The following is a 25,506-nucleotide window of genomic DNA, read 5'->3' on the forward strand; positions in this document are numbered from 1 at the left end:
AGAAGAATGCATTTTGATTCATTGTGCACAATTGCAGCACGATTTTTTCATTTCTCTGGTTGTACACGATGTAACGTTGCACCATAAGTGCAGTCATACATGTACCTAGAGTAATGATGTCCATCCCATTCCACCATCTTTCCTGCTCCCATGTCCTCTTCCCACTTCTCCCTCCCCCTTGCCCAAAGTTCCTTCATTTTTCCCATTCCCCCCACCTCCCTTATGGATCAGCATCCACTTACCAGAGAGAACATTTGGCCTTTGGTTTTTTGGGATTGGCTTACTTTGCTTGGCATGATATTCTCCAACTGCAAACCAGGATAAGTAACTTTCATTTACACAGAGGATATTGAAAGTGTGTAGCTGATCTTGGGGGAAGGGTTGGATAATTTTTCTAAGTTAAAATTTTTCTCAGACTAAATAGTTTGGGAACCCCTGCTCTGGTCATGATCAGACCAGGAGGTTTCTCCCTTGTTAACCATTTGGTTCTCACCCTGTCTGGGACGACAGAGCTTATTCTTACACCACCCCCTCCTGTTCACAAGGTGGAGGTGTCACCCTTGGCTCCCACTCCTTTTTGTAAACATAAGCAGTTGATAATGTTCATCTATTTTACTTTTAATGTTGCTCCAGTTTTATTTGCTGAGGAATATATTGTTAGCTAACAGATACTGAAATAAATTATTACATTGACTAGTCTTTGCATAGGATTCAATAATTATTTACGTAGATTCAATAAATATTTGCTTACTGACTCATCAATAATTTAATGAAATATCCCACTAGTGCTGTAGTTTCATGATTTACTCACACTCCTTATTTTTGTTATTTTTCTTCCCCTCAAAATTGGATTTCTTTCATCCTGCAGAGTTCTTGTATTAGAAGTTGAGTAATATAGACTTTGAAAGGTGTATACTGTGTGCATGTATGAATATATAGCATTTAATTCCACTATTCTGTATAATCCTAATAAACCAATAAGAAGTATATAAATAAATTGAAAATATGTGTGATTCTGGTTGCTCAGTTGTGCTTCTGCTTCACCTCTTTGGCATTCCAGGTTCAAGCCCTCATCAGCTTCCTTCAGTGTTATTGCGACTGTTTGCTTATTAAGTGCTAGGAGTTGGGTAGCTTTGGTGTTAGATTATTTAATACTCATAGTAATCTTGTAGAATGAGGAAACAAATGGTAAGTAGCCTGGTTAGGATTTGGAGTCAAAAGTGTTATTGCCTGAATTTTCTAGAAGTTCTCAAATTTGAATAGTTCTCTTCCTTCTTTCCTGACTTGGCTGACTCCTCTTGTTAAAGTATTTCACTAGAACCCAGTCGTCCACTGGCCTTAGCCCTTCTGCATTGTCATTTCTTGTTCATATTTTTACTTCCCTCCTTGCCTAGCTTAGATTATAAATTCGGTACTTTTTAATATTATCCTAAAGGTCTGTTTTAGACTATACAGTTCTCTTCTCAGTTCAAATTGTTTTCTTAATGTGCATTTAATAGTAGAATTGACTTACGGTGTAAGGAAGAAACCTTGTTGATATGTACTGGCTACTCCCTGCACATTTCTACACTTGACTTGATAAAAATGTGTACGTAACTGAGATGTTGGCATGGTGGATGGAATGCATAACAAATACAGTTTTTTCTCTGTGTCCCTTTAAAATTGTATTCAGTGGGGATAACCTTCTCTTGCTTGTGGTTGAAAACTTACTTCTTCCTTTACTTACGCCCTCTTTAAAAGACCCAGTGATGGTAAGGGTGGTGATAGAGTGCTGTTTTTTCTTTCTCTCTGCTTATTCTTTTCTCCTGAACAACTGTCTACCACCTAGGCCTCTGCTAGAGTAGAATACTGGGCAAAGGAGAGAGAAGGGACACACAGTTCCATGTTAGCTGGGTGGATTGGTCCTCTAGGTGTCTGTGGGCATTTTTCTGCATTGTTTAGAAAGAAGGCCCCCACTGCATAATATGGAATATGTTTACCATATATATATATATATATATATATATATATATATATATATATATATATATATATATTTCTCTATATATCTTATATAATATAATATGTTATATCTTATATAATATACATATTTTATATATCTTATATAATATATAATATATCATACATATTTTATATATCTTATATATATATATCACATATCATATATGATACATATATCACATATATCATATATGATATACATATTTTATATATATATGTTTTATATAATTTTCCTTGAATTAGAGTATTCTTTGACTTGCTTGCTACCCAACCCTTTGCACTTGGGTTTTCTGAGATTCTTCCATAAAAGAAATGTTACTATTGATGCCCTTTCACCCACCTAGATGCTTTGCTGGGAAGACTTAAAATGGTTCCCTGTAGGCCCCATCCCATACTGCCTTCCTCTGGCCCCAGAGACACACCCACTGCTCAGAGGTACTGCTCAGGCTTCCCCAAGGAAGCCCTCTGCTCTTGTCCTCAGCCCTACTGCAGGTTACCAGTGGTTTCCGTTGCCAGGTGGGTGCACATTCATGGTCTCTTTCTGCATGGATACTCATCATCCCCTCTTCCAGAGATGTTGGTTGAAATTACAGTTCCTTGAACTAGTATAAAACCGAAAAGATCACTGTACTTGAGACCAGTCATGGAATGCTAATATTTGGGTCATTAGGATTTTTTTTTTTTTTGAGAGAGAGAGAGAGAATTTTTTTAATATTTATTTTTTAGTTTTCGGCGGACACAACATCTTTGTTTGTATGTGGCGCTGAGGATTGAACCTGGGCCACTGGCATGCCAGGTGAGTGTGCTACTGCTTGAGCCACATCCCCAGCCCTCATTAGGATTTTTTTGACTAAAAGTTTCAGTTTTTGCTGACCTGTATGGTTGATTTGAAAGACAAAAAGAGTCCATTTTCATTTCCTCCCACCTTCCTTCTCTACCCTTTGATTTTTTTGAGCTTTGTGTTTATGTTAAGATCTTTATCTGGAACTTTCTGTTGCCAGTAACTCCAGTGTTTAGCTATTCCCTTTTAAATGGTTTCAGTGCTCATCAAATTCCTTTTATAAGGGTTTCCCATTTTTGGATGTGTATTTTAACCATTTTTTTTTCAAGAAACATTTTATCATTGTAGGGTCCTTGAATTCTCGCATGTTTTATCCTGAAACATTGCCCAGTTTTGAAACTGACTTGAGCAGGGCTTTTCTGTCTGTTGTTTGCTTTTTTCTGCCTAATAATATGGAATGTGTTTACTTTATATATATATATATTTTTTCTCTATATATCTTATATAATATATATTATAGTTGATATATCTTATAATGTATATAATATACAATATGTACATCTTATATATTATAATAGATATATCGTATAATGTATATAATATATAATATGTACATCTTATATATATATATCTTATAATCTCTCTCTTTTCTTGATTGATATATCTTATAATGTATATAATATATAAAATGTACATCTTATATATTATATATATTATAATAGATATATCTTATAATGTATATAATATATAAGATGTACATCTTATATATTACATATATATCTTATAATCTCTCTCTCTTTTCTTTGATTTTAATTATTTTTCCTTGTGCTGGGGGGCTGGAATCCAGGACTTAACACATGCTAAACAAGCTTTCTGCTACTAACCTATACCCCACGCCCTGCAATCTCTTTTTGGTCTTATATGCCTTTTTTGGCTTTCTCCTCCATATGACTACTTTATCTTTTTCTTTAAACTTGATTTTTGATTCCTTAGATTATATAGAACAATTTGTGCAAACACTTTGATTCTTAGGGTACTTTTTTTTTAATGAGCATTTTTCTTTTGCCCATGTGTTAAATGCTTATCCACCTGTGTCTGTGATGATGTTTGATTTAGCCCTTTTTGGATAATTACCCATTTCTGAATTGGTTTCTGTTGAAGAATAGTCACTGTGCATCTTCCATTCTGGTTGGTTATTTCCTTCAGTCTGGGTGCACCTCAGTTTGTGTTAAGATGGATGTGACTTATGTTGAAAGTTCTATCTTGTGACGTAGTGACTACCGCTCTTTCTTTCTGCCTCCATGCCCCAACCCTGTCTCACTGTGGCAATGACTCAGGATAGGTTCTGGATATTAAAGACAGCGTGCCTTTGATGTTTCTCCTTCTTCAATTCTACCTCCCCTGTGAATTCCAGGTGAGGTTTATTATGCATATGTGTGTGATTATATTCCCCTAATTATATAGGGATTTTAACTTTTTCTATAGAATAGAAAAATACGGTCCTTACTTTTCAAAATGTGGCCCCAGCCTCCCTTGTCTTTTTTCCCTTTTTTGGTGGGTACCAGGGATTAAACTCAGGGGCACTAGATCACTGAGCAACATCACCAGCTCTTTTTTGTATTTTATTTAGAGACAGAGTCTTACTGAGTTGCTTAGCGCCTTGCTTTTGCTGAGGCTGGCTTTGAACTCATGATCCTCCTGCCTCAGCCTCTCAATCCTTTGCCTTTCTTACTTATTCTTTACTTCTCCCTCTTTTGTTCTGTAGTTGATTCATCCCAAGCTTGGGACAATATTTGCCAGTTGATTACATATCTGGGCCTTCATATTACTTAGTTGCAAAAGTGCTTCATACAGATTTTCTATATGGATCTCATTATAATTTAACATGATTTGTTTGCTCTTCAGTAATTAATCTGTATTTCGCCTTTTAAACCTAGTCAAATGATAGCAATCTGAAGACTTGGAGGGATATTTCAGTTCATTATATATTAAAGAACATGGAATAAAACTGTGATGTTAGCATTCTCTTTTCCTCAATATTTTTGCAGTAATTTTGAAGTTCAGACACAGAGAATGTTATTGTAGGCCTTGAAGTGAGAATTTATATCTCAATTTGTATCTTCTTCTCTTTCTGGTTTTCCATTTCCAAAAGAGAAACTACCCCCTAAACAATCTCCTTCTAGTTTCTTTTAATTGGGTCATCTGTGAACTTTTACTCTGGGTTTGACAATTATTTGATTCATGAAGAGGAGATGAGATCAAAATGTAGACTGGGCAGGGGAAATGAAACTTGCTTTGCTTTGTATCCATCTTGTACTCTACACCTTACCTACATTCCTACTTTCAGTTTTTAATGGGAAATCTGAGGAAGGGGCCCTGTTTCTAATAAGTAAGTTAAAGCTTACAAGGTGCATGATTTACTGAGGTGTTGAAACTGGACTTTAAACCTGAGGTCACAGGACTCAGCCTCAGGAATGAGTGTGTTCTGAGATTTGGATTCCTTTGCCCTAGCTAAGAATCTCTTTCTCCTCTACATACAGGTGACTCAGGTTCTCCAACATTCCGCCTTTGCTCTGGCATTCAGATTCAACCCTTTGGTGACAGTTTGGATTACTGGCAATAGTGTGTAACACATAAGTTATGATCTTTCCGCATGTCTGTTTCAGAAAATATGGAGATTGTATTGTAGTTTTCACATTTTGAATAATTGTTGATTGGATGCTTCTTGTGTGTAGAGAAATGAGCTAATAGATGCCTCTCTTTATTACTGCCAGCATCTCCCTTGGATTGTCCATGGGTTGACCCAGCTCTCATTTTTAATACCTGCTATGCAGGTTACATCTTATTCATTGAGATCTTGGTAAGATCCTGATGAAATATAGTGAATCCCATTTTACATCTGGGAAATTGAGGCTAAAGGTTGTTCACAAATGGACCAACATTACACAGCTAGTCAGTGGGGAAGTTGGGGTTTGAGGCCTTGTCTGCCTAGCTGTAAGGTCAAGTTCTTCCTTCTGAAAAGCTCTTCTTCTTATATTTCTGTCTACAAGAGAGGATTTGAGTCATTTACCGAGCTTGGAGGGCAGACGCTGCTTCCTGTGATAATATGTCCCTTGAGTTACTCCCAGCCAAGGCTGTGTATAGCATTTTGGTTTCATTTTTGCACAGGTTCTCTACCCTGATCTCATGTTAAATAGCCAGGAAGTGGAGTTGTGATTGTGGCTCAGCAGTAGAGCACCCTTCTAGCATGTGCAAGGTGCTGGGTTTGATCCTCAGCACTGCATAAAAATAAAAACGGGTATTGTTTCCTACACATGAGTAAAAAAAAAAAAAATACTAAAAAATAAAGCCAGGAACCTTTGGAAAAAGCATACCAGTTTTTTCATCAAATCATCAAACAAAATCATCAAATTCTGGGGATTGAGATCAACAATAATGTCTTTAAAAGGCTTAAGGAACTTGGTGCCACCAGGATGGAGGACCACTGTCAGCAGGCCCCTTAGATAGCTGACTGAAATGGCTCAAGACTCACATCTGTGTTCATTGTCCCTGTGCAGGTGTGCCCTTGACATTTCTTATCAGCACTGCTTCACTGAATCCCTGTATTCAGTATGTAAATATCATGAGGAAGAATAACTGTCACGTCCATCTTCTCATGAAAGTGCTCCAGGAACAACTCACATGACTGAGGCTAGGTGGGTTCAGAGCTTCCCTTGGTAAGCCCCTTTGAAACCAGAGAGAAGTTACTTGTAAGGTAAAATAAGTCCTTTACTTGAACTTTCCCTCTCTTGGGCAGTATTCAGAATTGATCCTGTCTATAATCTTGAAATACGTGACAGTTAACATCACACCAAGACTCCTTGCTACCCCATTTAACCAGTCTTCTCATAATGTATGTGCCTCATCCTTTCAAACTGTCTAACAGCAAATCTATAAAGCCAAATCTAATGTTGCATATACAGCAGCCTGAGTTTATATCTTAGCTTGCTATTGAGCTGGTCTTCAACAAAACTTTCTATAGAAAATATGCAGATAATTGAAGGAGTATTTTTGGGAAATGCCCAGTATTTATTATTTCTCACTTCTTTGCAAAATATTCTCATTTTTAAATATAATTTTGACTCACCTCAGTAATTAATTCAAAATGAAATTTTTATATAAAGTAGTATTTTTAATAAAAGTGATATTGGAAAGTCTAGATAATTTAAAGTGATTTTCTGAAGGTGCTTGTAGCCTCTTAAATTATGGTTATAGCTAGTTGAAGTTCAAATTACAGAAATGGATTTTTTGGGAACATAAAGCAGAAAAAGAAATTTGTGGGTAGGACGATTTGTATTTCATGAAGTTCAAGGTTGAATTGAATAATTATGGACAGTTTGAGACCAGTTTGAGGGCTCTTTGGCCTTAACCATGTTGGGAATTTGTGAATTGCAGTGTAGTGCAGTGGTTCTTGATTCTAGCTGCCCAGTGGAATCATTGGGAGCTAATGAAATTACCAACATCTGGGACCCACCTACCCAGTTAAAATCCCTGGAGATGGTGCCTTGACAGATTTTTTTAAATAGCTTCCCAGGTTATTCTGTTCACGGAGGATGGAGAGCCTGCAGGATCCGTGACTCTGACAAAAATCACAGTATTTGTCCATGCATAGTTTTGCAGTCTTGCAAGGCTGAGCCTGTTGAATCTTTGTGGACAAGGACTTCTTCTTACTCTTCTGTTTTTTTCCCCAATAGATGATAGCTCAACACTTCCTTTGAGTGCTCAGTAAAATATTTGCAAATAACTTTACTTGGTTTTAAATTGCAGACAGTCCTTGACTTAGAATGGTTGAAATTATGAAATTGACTTTGTAATGATGCAAAAGTGATACCTATTCAGCAGAAACTGTACTAGCAGTTTTGAATTTAGGTATCTTCCTGGACTAGTGATATGCTGACTGATCTTCTCTTGTGATGCTGGGCAGTTGGCAATGAGTTGCAGCTTCCAGTGAGCCTCACCATCACAGATCACAGGGAGGAACATCCTGTGCTCCACAGTGTACCATTGCTAAGCTGTGATGTTCTGTAGGGTAAGCAGATTAAATGCATTTTCAAATTATGATGTTTTCAATTTTGATGGGTTTATCAGGATATAATCCTATCATGAGTCCAGGAATAGTATTCAAGAATTGAAGTTGCTTCAGACTAATTTTATTTCCCCATATGAGCATAAGACAGTTTATATAAATATTGTTTTTAGGGGTGCAGAGCAGGACAAAAAGACAGTGGCAGTGGCAAGTCAGAGAGCATCAGAGGTTCAGGAGGTGATGGAGCACTGTCCCGATACTCCGAGTCTGGGGAAGACCGGGAAGGGATTCTGTGTGCTTTTAGATCCCAACTCCTTAAAGCAGGCAACACAGGGGTAACTATATGTGATTGTCATACCTAGAAATAAAATTCACCTGTGCCTCCTCAGTGTGGATGCAGTATGCTTCTGAGCCAACCAAAGAATACTGTGGTGCAAGGAGAAATGGATTCCTCCTTGTGGTAGTTAAGCATAATTCAACAGCTGCTCTATAGTTCACCTTTCTGTCATTCATTTATCTAATGGTGACTGAAGAGCTTAGGAACAAGGCACAGGTATTAAATGCAATTTAGTATTACTCCATGCTTTTGCATTTGTAGACAGACTGCTTTACTGTATTTTCTCCAGATTAATTGGTCCTTGTCATGGGTAGATATTTGGCTTTTTGAAAGACTTAAACCAAAACATTAAATAAAGTGGCAGCTTAGAATTGCAAAATGATTTGCTTTTAAAACATGGACTGGGGATGTGGCTCAAGCGGTAGTGCGCTCGCCTGGCATGCGTGTGGCCCGGGTTCGATCCTCAGCACCACATACAAACAAAGATGTTGTGTCCGCCGAAATCTAAAAAATAAATATTAAAAAATTCTCTCTCTCTCTCTCTTTAAAAAAAAAAAAAGGTTAAAAAAAAAAAAAAACAACTAAATTGACCCATGAGGTTTTGGGGAATGACTGTTTTTTCAAATTATCTTTTCGAGGAAACAAAACGGATACCAATTCCAGATGGGTGGTTGTCCTTTTTCTTAAGTTAAATAAAAAATCTATTTATTACAAAGGCAGAAGTTCCAATGTAAAGAAAATACAATAAAAAAGAATGCCCACTTCCAAATCCTTTATACATGTCTTTAAGATATTTATTTTCTGAGTAATCTCTGTAGGATATAGGAGATACTGGAAATATTGAACCTGGAATTTGTTTTTATGTAATAAGATACCAGAAATATCAGGTTTGGCATGGATACAGTTAAATTTGAAAGACTATGGGAGTTTTTTAGTTAAATATTTAAAAAAATTTTTTTGTAGTTGTTGATAGACAGAATGCCTTTATTTTGTTTATTTTTATGTGGTGCTAAGGATCAGACCCAGTGCCTCATACATGCTAGGCAAGTGCTCTGCCACTGAGCTTCAGCACAGTTAATATGGAAGCACATTAACTTTTTTGTTACTTAGTATCCCCTTTTCCCAATGAATTCCTAACATGTTGTCAATATTATCAACCTTTGTTTTAAGGAATTTCATGGTGCCTGACTCACTTTGGATATCCCCACCTAGTAAGTGCAGGATGTGTTGATCAGAATGAGTACTTTTTAGCTGGTATCTGACATCTTTCCTACTCTGTTTGGACTATAATATCAATATTTGAAAATGTTTTCTCAAAATATTGCTTCATCTGTATTATGTTATAACCTGAAAGCAGTAGACTCTTGGTATTTTCACTTATTACCATATGGGCCTGAAGTGCGGGAGTCATGAATGTAGCCCTGAAAGGTAAGACTTCAGAGCTTCTCTAATCTCTGACTAAATTATGTACTCCTACTTTCATCAGTCTGAAATGAAACTGAAATAATCTTTTCTTTCCTTATCTCTAGGGACACTGTAAAGATTAAAAACAGAAATTTGTGCAGAAATGTCTCTACCCAATGGATATTCTGATGTGTGGATATAAAATACATGCCTTAACATTATCTTCAAAAGCTGTTTAATCTTGTTTTTTTTTGTTTGTTTGTTTTGTTTTGTTTAGTTGTTTAGTTGGTTGTTTTGTCTTCATCAAGGCTAAAAAAAAATTCAGAACCTGGCATGAGTAGCATATTTTTCACATTTGACAATTAATTTGCAAGAGATGTAGCATTTTTTTTAATAAGTACTAAACACTTCAGCTCTTTCTAGCAAAAGAGGTTCTATTTTTCTCTCTGAAAAAACTGCAGCTGGAAGGGAAATGCCAAGATGGTTTGCTTCCCTCAGAGGAGAGAGGAAGATAGATGATGTCTTCTGTTCATCCTTAAGAGGACTTGCATGCACAAGAGGACAAATGGCTTCCACTCTCCTTCCTGACCCTCCTGTCTCTGTGTGTTCAGAGGCTTCGGGATGTATCCGACAGATGCCTTTGAATGGAAACTTGGGCTGAAGGTGTTGTGCTATAATGAACAAAGCCAGAGATCTGGTATTAGAAAACAATTTATATTGAAAAAGAAACAAGATTAAAAGACAAGGTATATGTAAACACAGTCAGGTGAGTTGCTGGATATGTTACCTGGTTCTATTCTTAACCCACACATTATGGAAAACTCCCAAGGTCTGCATTTGGCAAACTGGAGACCTGGGAGAGCTGATAGTCTAGGTTCTGGGTTAAGTCCAGAGGCCTGAGAACCAGCAGAGCCAGCAGTGATGTAGGTTTTAGTCAAAGTCTGAAGATCTGAGAACCAGGAGAGTTGGTGGTGTAAGTTCTAGTTCAAGTCCAAAGGCAGGGGAAGATTGTCAAGCAGAGATGGAATTGTTTATTCTTTTTAGGCCTTAATGACTTGGATGAGGAACACATTATTGGGAAGGGCATTCTGCTTTACTCAGTCTACTGGTTCAAATGCTAGTCTCATCCAGGAACACCTTCACAGTTACCCCCAGAATAATGTTTTATCACATATCTGGCCACCCAAAGGCCTAGTCAAGTTGTTATGTAAAATTAACCAGAACACTGGGCAAAGGTATTCAGGTGCTTGAGTTCACACAGAAGCATGGAGCAAGTTCATGCTGTTTTGAGTTTCCCCTCAGTCCTGTCTTTTGAAGGCTGGTGCTATTTTCAGTCCTTCACCTGAGTTGTCTGTGGGGCAGTGACCACACTCTGGAGTCTGTCCATGGTAACCAACAACCTTTTTAGGGAAAGGATCACTCACCCAGTTCGTCATCAGTTCTAGCAGCTGAATGTTGCTGCTCGACTTCCTGTGGATTGCTTGCCTATGAGGTAAATAATGATTATTCCTGTGAATGAAAACTGCTCAACCTGTGATGAAAGTATCTCGATTATCCATGTTAATAGTGGCATAGAACAACAGCTAGTTAAAATTCACAGTAATTCAGAAACTCATTTAAGCCTCTGCTAAGAAGTAACAAAATTAATAGCTCTTTCTGTACCTGCCCACTCAGAAGTTGGTGCCTCAAGAAATGAAATGACAAAAAAGGCAGGTGATTTAGAGGCAGAAGGAGAACTGCCTTGGGTAATATATGGAGTGTTGTCTAAGTTTCCCATTGGAATAGATTTGGATGTCAGCTCAGTGCTCTGCCTGGTGTTTCAAGTTTAATGAGACAGCTGCAGAATGCACTAAAATCAGTTTTAGAACATGCCTCAGCCTTTCCATCTGAATGACTTCAGTTCCCTTCACCTCAGAACTCTGCTTTTGAATGACTGCCTTATCTTTCTAATCTTGGCTTAAACCTTAGTTCCTCTGACAAGCCACCTCTGGCCATCCTTTTTTTTTTTTTTTTTTTTTTTTGGGTAAATCTAGAAATAAGACCTCTGTTTCTATTTTTTAGTTTTCTAATTATCTCTTACTTGTATTACTAGTTTCATTTGCTGGCCTGTGACCTGCAAATAGTTTAGTGCCAGTCACAGGTTAGGAGGTTGGCAAATATTTTTTGAATGAACATTAAGTGCTATGGTTGCTTCAGAAAAAGATAATATCTTGAGTAGCTCTGTCCAGTAGACCATCTGTGGTGTTGGAAGTGTTTCAGATCCACACTATCCAATATGGCAGCCACTATCTGCGTGTCGTTCTTGGATACTTAAAATGTGGCTAGTGTAATTGAGGAATAGAATTCTTTTTTTTTTAATTTTTTTTTTTAGTTAATAGATGGACACAATGTCTTCATTTTGTTTATTCATTTATTTTTTATGTGGTGCTAGGATGGAACCCAATGCCTCACACATTCGAGGTTAAGCGCTCAACCACTGAGCTACAACCCCAGCCTAGAATTCTTAATTATATTTAAAGGTTTAAAAAATATTTTTAGTTGTAGATGGACACAATACCTTTATTTTGTTTATTTGGTTGTATGTGGTGCTGGGCATCTAACCCAGTGCTTCACATGTGCTAAGTAAGTGCTCTATCATTGAACTACAACCCCAGCCCCAGTTTTAACAATTTTAATTAAATTTTACTTACATGTGGCTAGTGGCTACCCTACTGGATTGAATGGATTTTGAGTATGGGACTTTATTAATTTTTGACAATTAAAAATATTGGACTACTATGCCATTATATAGGCAATTTTTGAAGCTGAAAATACCGTCTAAAAGTAGTATTATGTGTATATTGCAGTCTACAATACATAGTAGGTATGTTCTGTTGTTTAGTTGAGAAATATGTAGGGGTGAGAAGATCTTAGGTCCTTTTTCTTCCTGTTTTAAAATTTTATTGGTTTTTGGCAGTACTAGAGATTGAACTCAGGACTTCTTACATGCTAGGCAAATGCCCTACCACTGTTACATACATACCAGTCCATTTAAAAAAATTTTTTTTACATATTTTTTTAGTTATACATGGACAACAAAATCTTTATTTTGTTTGCTTATTTTTATGTGGTGCTGAGGATTGAACCCAGTGCCTCACACATGCAAGGCAAGTGTTCTGCCACTGGGTCACAACCCCAGCCCTAAAATTTTTTTTTTTTTTTTTTGAGGCAGGATCTTGCTAAGTTGTTGAGACTTGCTTTGAACTTATGATCCTTCTGTCTCAGCCTCCTGAATAGCTGGGATTACAGGTGTGCACCACCATGCCCAGCTCTAAATTTTTATTATTTAATATATCAGATTGGGTGTAGACATCCTGGACTTAAGTTTGAGGGACAATTCATTAGGAAAAAAGGGTTAGGTTTACTTTATATTCAGGTCTTCTGCAGGTTTTTTGATGATCATGACTGATCATCATCAGTAGGTATTTATACAATGTTTATCTTATGACTACTTAGCACAGATTGGTCCTAGAAGATAAAAGCTTTTCAAATGAAGACTGGAATTTAAAAAAAAATTTTCATATTAAACTTGAATAATTTATTAGCACTTTCCAATTAAAGGTAAATTTATTTACCTTTAACAAAATAAACTTTAATATATGAGAGCTATCAGACTTAAACTGCTATTTTGTTTGTAGTATTCTACTCAAAATTGTGATTAAAATTGGGAATATAGTTGTATATTTTATTAAAAATAAAATGTTTAAAAGACCTGTTGTATGATTTTTTTGTGAAATATAACATGAAATTTACATTTTAGCTTCTTAATGTGTACAGTTCAGTGACATTAAGTTCATTTATGCTGTTTTGTTACCATCACCCATCTGTCTCCAGACATTTTCATTATCTTAAACTGAAGCCCTGAACCCATGTTAAATGACTCTTCATTTCCCCGTCCCCAGCCTTGGAACCACTATTCTACTTTTTGTGGATTTGATTATGGATTTAAAGATTCCTGTCCTTAATCATTGTCCAAACCAATAAATAGAACTGTTATGGATGTGCTGTCTCTTTTAAAATGACTCTAACATAACTAAATGCATAATTGCCTTATATTGGGAAATGGTGGGTGCTTCTTGTTAAGGACCTAAAACTAATCAAATTTAGTCACTGCTCCTAGCCATCACTAACCTTACATGCTCACCGGAGTCTGATCATTTCTCTCATTTAAGAAAACAATAATTCTAGAAAATTACTTTTAAGTGACAGGTCAGATGGACTTTTTTTGCATATGTTCTTGGTATTCCAGACTTTTTACCAGCCTCCCTGGAGAAAGATAAAAAGGCTTAGTTTTTTAATAGTTTTTGTGTCTTAGCTTATTAATGTAATGTCATTGTGGACACTGGGCAACAATGAAGAACAAGACTATTCAAACTGATAAATTGAAGATGGCTTTTGGTCATTTAAAGAGCAATAGGAATTTTGGAATTTTGAAAGAAAATGTTACCTTCACCAGGTGGCTTGTCTGGATTATAAACTTTGTTTAGGAAATTAAGCAGCAGCAGGAGACACAGCCCATGACCTGTCTGGAAGAGGGCAGCCTGTTCTAAGGGCCCGAGACGAGTACAGTCTATGGCACGTAGAGGAGGAACCCGTGAATCCTCAATGGACACTAAGTGGAGAAAGGTTCTTGAGATCTGTGGTGGCTGCAGTGGTTGTTGAAGGCCACAGGCCATTTAGATAGTGCACATGGAGAAGGAAGTTGCTGTGAAAAGGAGTTGCCTTGGTGGAGGAGGCCACTAGAGTTGGGCTTAGATATGGGGAAGAGCTTAGGGCTTTTCCATTCAGCTGCAGAATGTGATATAGTCTGTGGAGGAGAATAGGGCTTGGGCCCTTGTGCAGCACTTGGATCAACCTAGTGGAACCCTGGCCTTTTGGAAGCTTGATGAACTTGTACTTTTAAAACTTGTTTGGGAATGGTGCATAGGTGAATCAGGGAAGGTAAATTATTTAAGAGTGGTTAAAATAATTTAATTATTTAATGTTGAGATGCCGAGGGTGTCCACATTTACTCAGTTGCAGTTTGAGTGGCCAAAGTGACAAAGAAGTTGTAAATACAGAGGCTGACCCAAATGGGATGAGAAAAAGGTCAGTAGTGACTATAGTGATTAGGTCATGATCTATATAGCATAAATTCTAATATGTACAAATGTACAGATGATGAAAAGTGAGTGCTGTAGTTAAGATCTAGGATGTCCCCCGAAGACCTGTATGTAAAGGGCCTAGTCCCCAGAACGAGGAGGAGGTGGAAACTTTAGGAGGTTGGGCCTAGTTGGAGATCTTTAGGTCATTGGGAGCTCACCCTCAGGGGATTATGGGGCTCAGCCTTTGGTGAGGTAAATGGCTTTGTTCCAGCTCCTGCTTCTTACAAGATGTGTTTAGCCTCCCTTCCAGAAGTATAAAAGTAGTGGGCCCAACTGGATTGAAACCTCTCAAATTTTGAGCTAAAAATAAACCTTTTCTCTATATAAGTTGATTATCTCAGGTATTAGTTACAGTAACACAAAGCTGACTAACAGCCTCTCTCTTGTCTTTGCCCTTTAGTTTCACCCTACCAATATTTACACATTCTGTTATGTTTATGCATAAACTACATTTTTATTTAAAAAGGTCATCCATCCTTCATGTTCACTGATCAATACCTTGTTTATTTTAATCATCTAGCAATGTATTTTGGAGATAGCCTGTATTAATACATGAAGCACTCCTCTATTAGTTTACTTAGCCAGTCCCCAGTTAATAAAAATGTAATTCTTTGGTTGTTACAAGTCATATAGTGAATATGCTTGTTCATATATTCTTTTGCTCACATACTGAGAGGTGTTTATATATGTAGGTTCACATTACTGCAAGTGGTAGTGCTTAATTAATGGTACATGCATTTAAAATGTTGCCCGATTGTCTTCCCATAAGGTTTTACTAGAATTGCCTATTTCTTAGACCCTCATCAACAGCGTATTACTGATTTGAACTTTGCTGGTCTATAGTTTAAAAAAAAATCTCATTGTCATTTATATATATATATATATATATATTTAGTGTAGTTGGACACAACACTTTTATCTATCTATTTATTTATTTATGTGGGCTGAGGATGGAACCCAGTGCTTTGCGCATGCTAGGTGAGTGCTCTATAGCCAAGCCACAACCCAGCCCCTCATTGTCATTTTTAATTAGCATTTTTCTGATGAGTGAGATTAAGCATCTTTTCATAACTTTTAGAGGACTTTGTAAGTTTTTTTGGGGGAAATTTCCTGATACCAGATGGTTTCCTTTTTTTTTGTGCTGGGGAATGGAGCCAGGGCATTCAAGGCAAGCACTCTACCAACCGAGTTATATCCCCAGCCCTGCTGATTTCCATTGTTGAATTTAGATTTTGGACTTATATGGAGTACTTCTAGTGCTTTCTCATAAATCATGATTCTGTAATGTTGGTATAATTAATATTGGAATAATATTAAGGCAACAGTCCACTATTCCTGTTTTATTTAAAGTTGTTTTAATCAAGAGTGAATGCCTCTGGGTGTAGTGGCGTATACCTGCAACCCCAGCTACTCAAGCGGTTGAGGCAGGAGGATTGCAAGTTGAAATTTAACAAGACCAGCTAATGGATTGCAAGCCTTAGCAATTTAGCAAGACCCAGTTTCAAATACTGAAATGAGCTGGGATGTGGCTCTGTGGTACAGTGCCCCTGGGTTTAGTCCCCAGTATAGAAGAATATGAAAGTGAATGTCAGCTTTTTCAGATGCCATTAGAGTGTTTGGGGAACTGATTATATGATTTTTCTGTTTGCTCATAGGATAATTAGAGGAACAGATTTCTTGTCTTTAATTTTTCCCTGTATACTAGTGTGACTGCCACCCACTGCCTGCTCTGGCCCAGGAGTAGTATTCTCCTATGGTTTCTGAGTTTGTCTGTGAATATTTTACATGGGATTTTGTATACAGTAAGAATGCATAGTGAATAAGCGTGAATTTGTGGTTTATATCCTACACTTAACTGAAAACAACTTTTCAGAGATCATTGATAACCTCCTAGTGATTAATACCCCCCATACACAATTTATAGTGTTTCATTCTATTCAACTTATCCGGTATTTCACCCCCTGACCAGTGTTGTTCATTCCATTTTCCCAGTGTGTTCTCCTTCCTCAACGCCTATGAGGCTAGGAGCCGTGCTTCCAGCTCCTTGGTGGACTCTTTGTCTTCTTCCTCTGAGTGTCTTCTGGTAGCCTCCCTCTTTGGCCTCCCCACTTCTAGGATTACATTATCACTAGTGTGGCGTGTGTGCTGTCTCGTTGCGCTAGCTTAGTCCCTCTCTTGGATTAACATGGGTGTGTTCTGCTTTACCTCAAATACAGTGTGCTTGAAATAAACTCATTCTCACCACTCTACCAGGTCACTCTCTGTTTGGCATACCTGCTCCTGTTCCTTGTAACCTCTAAGGTTTTTTTGGTGATCCTGGCTCCAGCATGTATTGAATGCTTGCTGAGGAGCGAGAGGGAAGATGACAACATGGAAGGCAGGCAGCAAATGTACATTTCTTTTTCAAAAAGGTAAATGCAGGGCTTGGTAGTGCACATCTGTAATCGCACCACCTCAGGAAGCTGAGGCAGGAGGATTGCGAATTCAGAACCAGCCTCTGCAAAGTGAGGTTCTAAGCACCTCAGTGAGACCCTGTCTCTAAATAAAATACAAAATAGGGCTGGGGTTGTGGCTCAGTGGTCAAGTGCACCTGAGTTCAATTCCTGGTACCCTGCCCCCTCCAAAATAAATCAACTCAATGGAGTAGAGGAAAAAGTAAGAGTTTATAGAGGTGGGGAGCTTGAGGTAAGCTTGATTTGTTTGAGATGGGAAATGATCAAGAGTGCGAGGTATCAGACGCAAGGATCAACAAGTTAAGGGAACAGTGTGTAGCAGGTGACTAAGGGAATTGCTAAGCCTGAGTCATGTGGTCACCTCAGCTCCTTGGTGGACTCTTTGTCTTCCTTCTTCCTTGAGTCTTCCGGTAGCCTCCCTCTTTGGCCTCCCTACTTCTAGGATTACATTATCACTAGTGTGGCGTGTGTTCTCTCTTGTTGCGCTAGCTTAGGCCCTCTCTTGGATTAACATGGGTATGTTCAGAGGGAGCAAAGATGGAAGGCAAGATCCAAGTGCAGGAACGTGAGGCTTGTGCTAATGGAAGGGTGTGACTTGATTCCTGAGGAGAGTGGATGCTGTAAGTCCTATCAACACTTTCTTTGATGAGTGTTCTCTCTGTATTAGGTGAACTGCTTTCGAGAGACTTTTCAAGTCTGCAGGAGGACCTGGAGCCATCAAGGGCTCTCTCTGCACGTGGTTGGTGCCCACAGTTATTTCTTGAACACAAGGCCACATCAACAGGTACATTGTTTCTCCAGGGAATACTGCTTTTAGTGATATCTCCTTTAGGGGTTTGATATTAGAAGCCAGGTGGATAAGGAATTAACGTCTCTGAATGCTGGTCAGACCACTTAGGCCACGTTGGAGTATCTTTCTTTAGTGATGACTACTGGATAGCAGCAAGCCACACACCCAGTGAGCAGTGCCCTAGTCTCTCCTAAGAGAGGCTGGCTCTTCCTCCTTCCCTTGGGTTCCTGATATTATCCAGATGCAGCCCATTTTCATGGGGCTCCTTCACCCCAATTTGGCCCTGATTGTTAAGAAGTTCACAAATATGGGGAATGTAGTTTGTTTTTCTCTCTCCTTCCTGCCTGTGTTTTCATCTGCCTACCCAGAACACATTTATCCCTCCTCTTGCATGATAGCATTTTAAACATTTCAAACATGGAAGCTCTGCCCATTTGATGTCTTTCTGTCTCCAGCCTAAACCTTCTGATTTTTGTTCTTTTCTAAATACTTAATTTCTGGACATGTACACTTTTCTAGGTATGCTTTAATTTCTGTAGGCTTGCATTTAGTACATTTGATAGGGGGCATTGGAATGATTATCTCTAAGGAGATCACATCATTACCTCTTCCATTGTTCATAAATAGAGTAATAATCTGACGAGTGGGTATAGTAGCACACATAATTCCAGCTATTTGGGAGGCTGAGGCAGGAGGATCGCCAAGTTCAATGCTGGCCTTCACAATTTAATGAGCCCCTGCCTCAAAATTAAAATAAATAAATAAATAAAAAGGGCTTGGGATGTGGCTCAGTGGTAGAATACCTCTGGATTCAATTCCTAGTAACCACCCGCCCCTCCAAGAAAAAAACTATAACTATTTACAGTAATTCATAATGCTTATCATAAAGGCATTAAGAATTGTATGCTTTTGTTCAGAATGTAATGTACTTTTCCTACCCTGTGCCCCTGCTTTGTCATTCTGCATATAAAAAATGTAAATGTGTAGCATATATAATATACATAATTATGTATATATGCATAAGTATATGTACAGCACATAAGGTAGCATATGTAATTATATGAATAATATGTAACCTACATAATTATATATACTTATATGTTTTTTGTAATTATGTGTGTGTGTGTGTGTGAGAGAGAGAGAGAGAGAGAGAGAAGGAATATTTTCCACATCTCATTTTCCAAACTAATTTTAGTATAATTTCAGAATCTTTCAGAGAATGGCCCAGTGTTTTAAAGTTTTAGGTCTCATTTCTTTTCTGTCTTTTTTGTTTGTTTGTTTTGGTGATGGTAGGTAGGGATTGAATCCAGGAGTGTTTTACCTTTGAGCTATACCTCCAGCCATTCTTAAAATTTTGAGACAGGGTCTCACTAAGTTGCCCAAGCTGGCCTTGAACTTGTGATCCTCTTGCCACTGTGCCAGGCACATGCCTCTCTGAATCCTGATACAGAAAGCCTGGCCTGTTGAAACCTAATTCAGAGCCAGGCTGAGGTTGTGGTCCTGGATCTGACCCTGTCTGTGGAGCACAGTTGTCACCCATGACCTGTTCCTGTGTTGGCTTCCATTAAGCTCTAGCAAGGAGGTATCCACAAGTGAAGAGCCTGTCAATGTCTTTTATTACTTGGGAATATTGATTATTTTTTATGTTGAGTTTTTTCCCAAAGGAAAGGAGAACATTTCCTGCATTTGATAAAGTCCTTTAGCGTATGTAGTGGCTTATTTTGTATATTGAGCTCATGACATTCCTTTGCCAAACTTGGCTTCTCCAACAGCTCAGTTTGTCAGGCTGGGTCATCGTCAGTTGCTGTGTACCTTGTGTTAGGTAGTAATGGTATTGGTAAGTGAAGAGAGAAGAAGAGAAATGGTGGAGTCGCACTAATGATTGCACTGCTCTGATCCTCAGAACTGCTTGTGTAAGGGTCCTAAATCCTCCCAAGACGGTTCCTTCCTAGTTGCAGTATTTCCTTCTCTTGCCCTCATTCCCTTCTTGGCACTAGAATGGCCAGTTTTCCTTTGGCTGCTACTTCTTACTCCTGAACCTACAATTAGCTTGCCTCCTGGCCTAGTAGAAGCCCACCAAAGAGAATTTTTAGTTTTCAGTTCTTCTATACTTTCCTTCCACATCTCATCCATCTCCCCTCCTAGATAAAGAGTCTTCCAGAATGGACTTGGCTTGCATTGAGGCTGTGATGTTACTTGGAGGACCTGGAAGTATGCCACAAATTGTGATTCAGCTATAGCTCTGTGTATATGAATGGTTCGATCATGTAAATCTCTTCCAGAAAGAACATGTATTGTCTTGAGCAACTAATAAAAAAAAAAAAAGAACATTATTAGTATCAGTGGAGAAATGTTTAAGACCCTTGAAGCTAACTTCAGTTCATGTTAGCTCTAGGCTTTTTTTTTTCTTTTTCTTTTTTCTCCCAAGAGATAACTTGTCTTTGGGAAACTTAAAAGATGTTCACCCTATAAAAGTCAGTGAATAGGGATGACTGACAAGAGACCACAGAGCCCTCTACTCATTAGAATTTCCAGCTTACCAAGTGTAGATGTCTGACAGCTTCTCCTATAACATCTTCTTTCTCTCATTTTCGTTTTTGTCTTCTTTCTGACTCCCACCCTGCCTGGTCTCAGAGCATTCCTTTGATCTCTCAGGAGATCACTGCTTCCAAGAAGTTCTTTCCCATCACTCATTAGCAATGTCACAGTTTTGACTGGGTAACAAGATTTTATTCTCTAGGTCTTGTTTTCCAACTGTGCTGAGCCAAGTGCTTGTCTGCTGTATCTTGTCCAACCATCTGTCCTGAGTTTTTGCTGTTGTTGTTTTTGATATTTCCAGTTAGTAGTTTGGAGCAGCAGCTTTTGATGTCTTTTTGTGAGGTCAGGGTTATCTTCCCCTTTTATACTCTTAATCTTCTCACCAAATGTTTCCTAATACTGTGGCATTTGATGACAAGTGTTCTAGGACATAGTCATGACCTGTGGTTTTGAATATATGTGGCTGCATTCTCCCAAATTTTCTTAACAAAAACATGTGCTATCAGATGGGGTTTCTAGCTCAGTGGTAGAGTGCTTGCCTAGCCTGTGTGAGGCACTGGGTTTGATTCTCAGCACCACATATCAATAATAAAATAAAGGTGCATTGACAACTAAAAAAATATTTAAAAAATGCTGTGGCGGGCACTGTTCTAGGTGCTGGTGATAGTAGGAGGTGAGGGTTGACGCAGACACAAGTCCCTCCTCTTAGGGAGCTTGCAGTCTTCTTCACAGAATTAAAAAACAAACCTTTTTATTTTTATTTTTTGGAACTGCGGATTAAACATAGGAGTACTCTGAACCCATGAGCCACATACTCATCCCTTTTTTATTTTATTTTCGGACAGGGTCTGTAAGTCACCAAGCATGGCCTCAAACTTGCCATCTTGTTTCTTTGGCCCCCTGATTCTCTAGGTCCACAGTGTGTGTGTGCCATTGCACCTGACTAAAGAATGTACTCTTTAGGGATAAGGAAATATCCTGCTCCAATGACTTTTTCATTTTTAAGGGGTATCGGGGATTAAACTCAGGCACTGAACCACTGAGCCCCATCCCAGCCCTATTTTGTATTTTTTTTAGAGATGTGGTCTCACTGAATTGCTTAGTGCCTCACTTTTGCTGAGGCTGGCTTTGAACTTGGGATCCTCTTGCTTTAGCCTCTAGATTCTCTGGGATCACAGTGTGTGTGCCACTGTACCTTACTGAAGAACATACTCTTAAAAGATAAAGAAAAAATCCTTCTCCATTGACTTAAATTTTTTTTTTTGTAGTTGTAGATGGAAGATATGCCTTTATTTTATTAGTTTATTTTTATATGGTGCTGAGGATCAAACCCAGTGCCTCACATATTGTAGGCAAGTGCTATGTCACTGAGCTACAACCCTTGCCCTCCATTGACTTTTTAATACATAGGTGGGAGAAATTGGTCTGTCATTATTTCACACTCTGATTTTAGGCAATATAGTTATGGAGTCTTTTTTAATTCCATCATCAAAATGATGCTAGGACAGGGGATGCAGCTCAGTGGTACAGTGCTTGTGTGCCATGCATAAGGCCCTGAGTTCCATTTCCATCATTGGTAAAGAGGTGTTTGGCTCCATGGTAGAGTGCTTGCCTAGCATGTACTGGTTTGATCCCCAGCACCTCAAAACAAAGTGGTGGTAATTTTAGGGCAGTTGTGAGATGTGTGCATGTGCGTGCATACACACACACACCACACATGCACACTTCTTTAAGTTAATTACAAGAGTTCCAGATTAATTCAAGGTATACTGCTTTTATAGATTTAAATGAGCCTTTGCATTTGTTCTCTTCTAGAGTAACAAACTGTTTAATTTAGTTTTAAAAGTTGTATACTTTTAAAAATGTTTTTCTTAGTTCAGTATAATTTTACATAACCTTGGGGTTCATTTTGACATATTTAAAGTTGTACACTTTAATTTATGTGTTACCCTTATATAATAATTTTGTATTTCCCCTACATTATAGTAAGTAGCTTTTATGAATGGTGTGAATGGCAATAGGTATTTTATTTATAAGAACAAATTTCGACAGCTTCCCCATAATAGCCTGAAAAGACATGCCTGACACATGAAAATTATTTTCTTAAATCCCATGTATTATGCAAGAGCATCAACTCATTTATTCTAGGTTGAACTTTTAAGATGTTTAACTCTTGACATTAATATTGTAAAGAGTATGTTTCTCCTATGTGCTACATTTTCTTCGGAATTGATAAGCCCTTGGAATGGAAGAATTATGATGGTTGATTGAATTTAACAGCAATAGCTACCATCCTAAAAAATGTAAGAAATGTTGATCAAATACCTTAATGGCACTTTTAATGTATAATATGAATCAACTTCCAAATTTAAGCCAAAATTTATCTTTTTTTATACGTAGGAGTCTGGAACCTTCAACAGAGGTCTTAGGGCCCACGTCATGTACAACCACAAGAATATGATGTTAATTAGAATAAGTTATACTACATATATGAGATGTCAAAATACATTCCAATGTATATCAAAAAAGAATTAAAAAAATGGAAAAAAAGAGAAGTCTTAGGGCCTGATATTTTTTAACCTCCATACCTGCTTTCTACTGACTCATGGCAGATGACTGGATGTGTTGGGGAAGGATTAGTAATACTTACAGGCTTATGTTTTCTCATGCAAAGGTTTCTCTCACATTCTGCACAAAACTGACAGGTTCTGTGCACCTAACTCATGATTCCTTACTCATCGCCTATTTACCACTGGAATTGTGAATTCAATGGGACAAAAGATCATCAAAGTAATTCACATGTCTATTTTTTGACAATTTAAGATACATAATATATTTATTTTTAAATTTTTAAAGTTTAAGACAGCCTAGACAAAATAACTTAAGAGTTTTAGGTCTGGGGTGTGGCTAAGTAGTAGAGCGCTCTCATGCGAGGCACTGGGTTCGATCCTCAGCACCACATAAAAATAAATAAATAAAGGGAAAAAAGTAACATAAGAGTGTTTCAAGTAGAATGTGCTCATGGTGAATGTGGCTCAGTTTTTCTATTTGAAATATAGAAACTCAAGGTTGACATGCCTGTTTTGATGCCTTGTGATTGGTTAAGATAATCAAGATCAACCTTAGCAAGTCCCCCTTTTTATCTCTCTGGGTGTGGGTTTAAACAGTTGCAGAATGGAGGCTGTGTTGTTGTGCTTCTTTTTTTTAAATTTTATTTTTTAATTGTTGATAGACCTTTTTTAAAAAAATATTTATGTGGTGCTGAGAATTGAACCCAGTGCCTCACACATCCTAGGCAAGGTGCCACCACTGAGCCCCAGCCCCAGCCCTGTGCTCTTCTTACATGGAAAATTTCTTTGCAGATATGTTGTCAGAAGCATGTTCCAGGCCTGGGGGGTGTAGCTCAGATGCAGAGTAATTACCTAGCATGTTTGAGGTTTTTTCTCAGTACCTCAAAAAAAGACCCCAAGTAAACCCACGTACCATATATAAATAACCATTTCATATTCTTTTCACTATCAGAAATAGGCATGATTCATATGGTGTGATGTGTATTCACCCTTAGGAAAAGGCTTTGTTAGACGTCTCCTGCCCCTGTACCTATTTATTTTGATTAGTTCATTCTTGCTATTATGGTCTAATATAGGAAACTTGGTTTTATCCGGCCTAGGAATCTTCACTCTCATTCTTAGTTCTTTAATTTGATAAGATTTTAATAGAATACTACTTTTGAATGAGTTTTTCTAATTTTGTTTCAAAATTCAGTACTGCTTCAAGCCATGCTCTGAACGTTGAGTGCCAGAGGGTTGGGAAGGAGGCAGATGAAGAGGCCTGAGAGGCTGGGTGACCCAAATCCCTATAATACTTAATTTGAGAGTAAAAGAAAATCTCCATTGAATTATAATTTCTAAGAAAAAGAAACTTAAGATCTGTCTTTTGAAAAATAACCAATTATTCTTACTAGTACTGCTAATGAGTTAGAGATTTAACTACCCCCCCCATGAATTCTAGGTATTCAATAAGTTTGTATAATAAGGTTTCCTTATGAATATTCATTTATTAATTTCACAAATATGTGCTACTTTTTCATATATGAAGTCTGATGACATATTTCCTCCATTCAATAAGTTCATCATCTCATGGGAGAGATTAATGTATCAACAACTACAACAAAATCTGTTATGTGGAGGATCACTGCTAGATAGGCAGATACGTATGTGCTGTGAGGCAGTTTCCTGATTCTGGAACATCAAAGGTTTTCTCATGGTAGTTGTCAGGATGAGCAGTAGTTAACTGGGCAAAAAGGGTGGGAGGGCTTTCCTTGGCTGAGGAAGTCGTATTTGCATGTGTGTCTGTATGGCTGATATTTGGTGAGAGGTGACTAAAAAGACATGAGCTTTTTTAGATATTCAGGAATGAAGGTAAAGAATTTAGATTTTTCTGAGAGTATTAAGCAGAAAAGTGACCTTATAAGACTTAGATAATTTCTTTTTTTTGCACCAGTGTTTGAATCTAGGGACTTAGTCTACTGAATCACACCCTAAGCCTTCCTGCCTCAGTCTCCTGGGTCACTGGGATTACAGGCCATTACTGCAGTCTGGCTGGGCACAAATGGAGCCACTGAAGCAGGAACAAACTTTATTTCTGAACTCTACCAGCACACTCCACACATGCTCCCTGGGAACTCTACCGATTGCCATGCGGCTCCTCCAGGAACCAGCAACCGGAAATCCCTCCTCCGGCACTTCCACAACCTATGGGAACTCTCCGGGAATCCCCGTGAGAACTCCAAAGTAGCAGGCCGAGGTGGACAGCAGGGGTCTAACATACACAACTCAACAAAACCTTCATCATCCCAATGGCCTGCTGACGTCACCTCTCAACCACTCTGTACTGGTAAAAATGCCATGCGTCATTCGGACTCGGCTATGGCTCTCAGCAGGCCATTACCACA

General features: G+C 38.1%; 1 protein-coding gene across 6 annotated transcripts in view; it reads left to right on the plus strand.

Moving 5' to 3' along the window:
• Positions 1–25,506, plus strand: part of Fars2 (phenylalanyl-tRNA synthetase 2, mitochondrial) — a 518,422-nt gene that overhangs the window by 13,083 nt on the left and 479,833 nt on the right. For 2 of the 6 annotated variants that reach the window (XM_076857882.1, XM_076857884.1), the window contains exon 2: positions 17,892–18,008. The exons of the other annotated variants lie outside the window; for them this stretch is intronic. The gene's annotated coding sequence lies outside the window, so the exon portion shown is untranslated. The remainder of the gene's footprint in view (positions 1–17,891; positions 18,009–25,506) is intronic. 6 annotated transcript variants of the gene reach the window in all.

This window comes from Callospermophilus lateralis, chromosome 6, assembly GCF_048772815.1.
Source record: "Callospermophilus lateralis isolate mCalLat2 chromosome 6, mCalLat2.hap1, whole genome shotgun sequence".
NCBI classification, from domain to species: Eukaryota; Metazoa; Chordata; class Mammalia; order Rodentia; family Sciuridae; genus Callospermophilus; species Callospermophilus lateralis.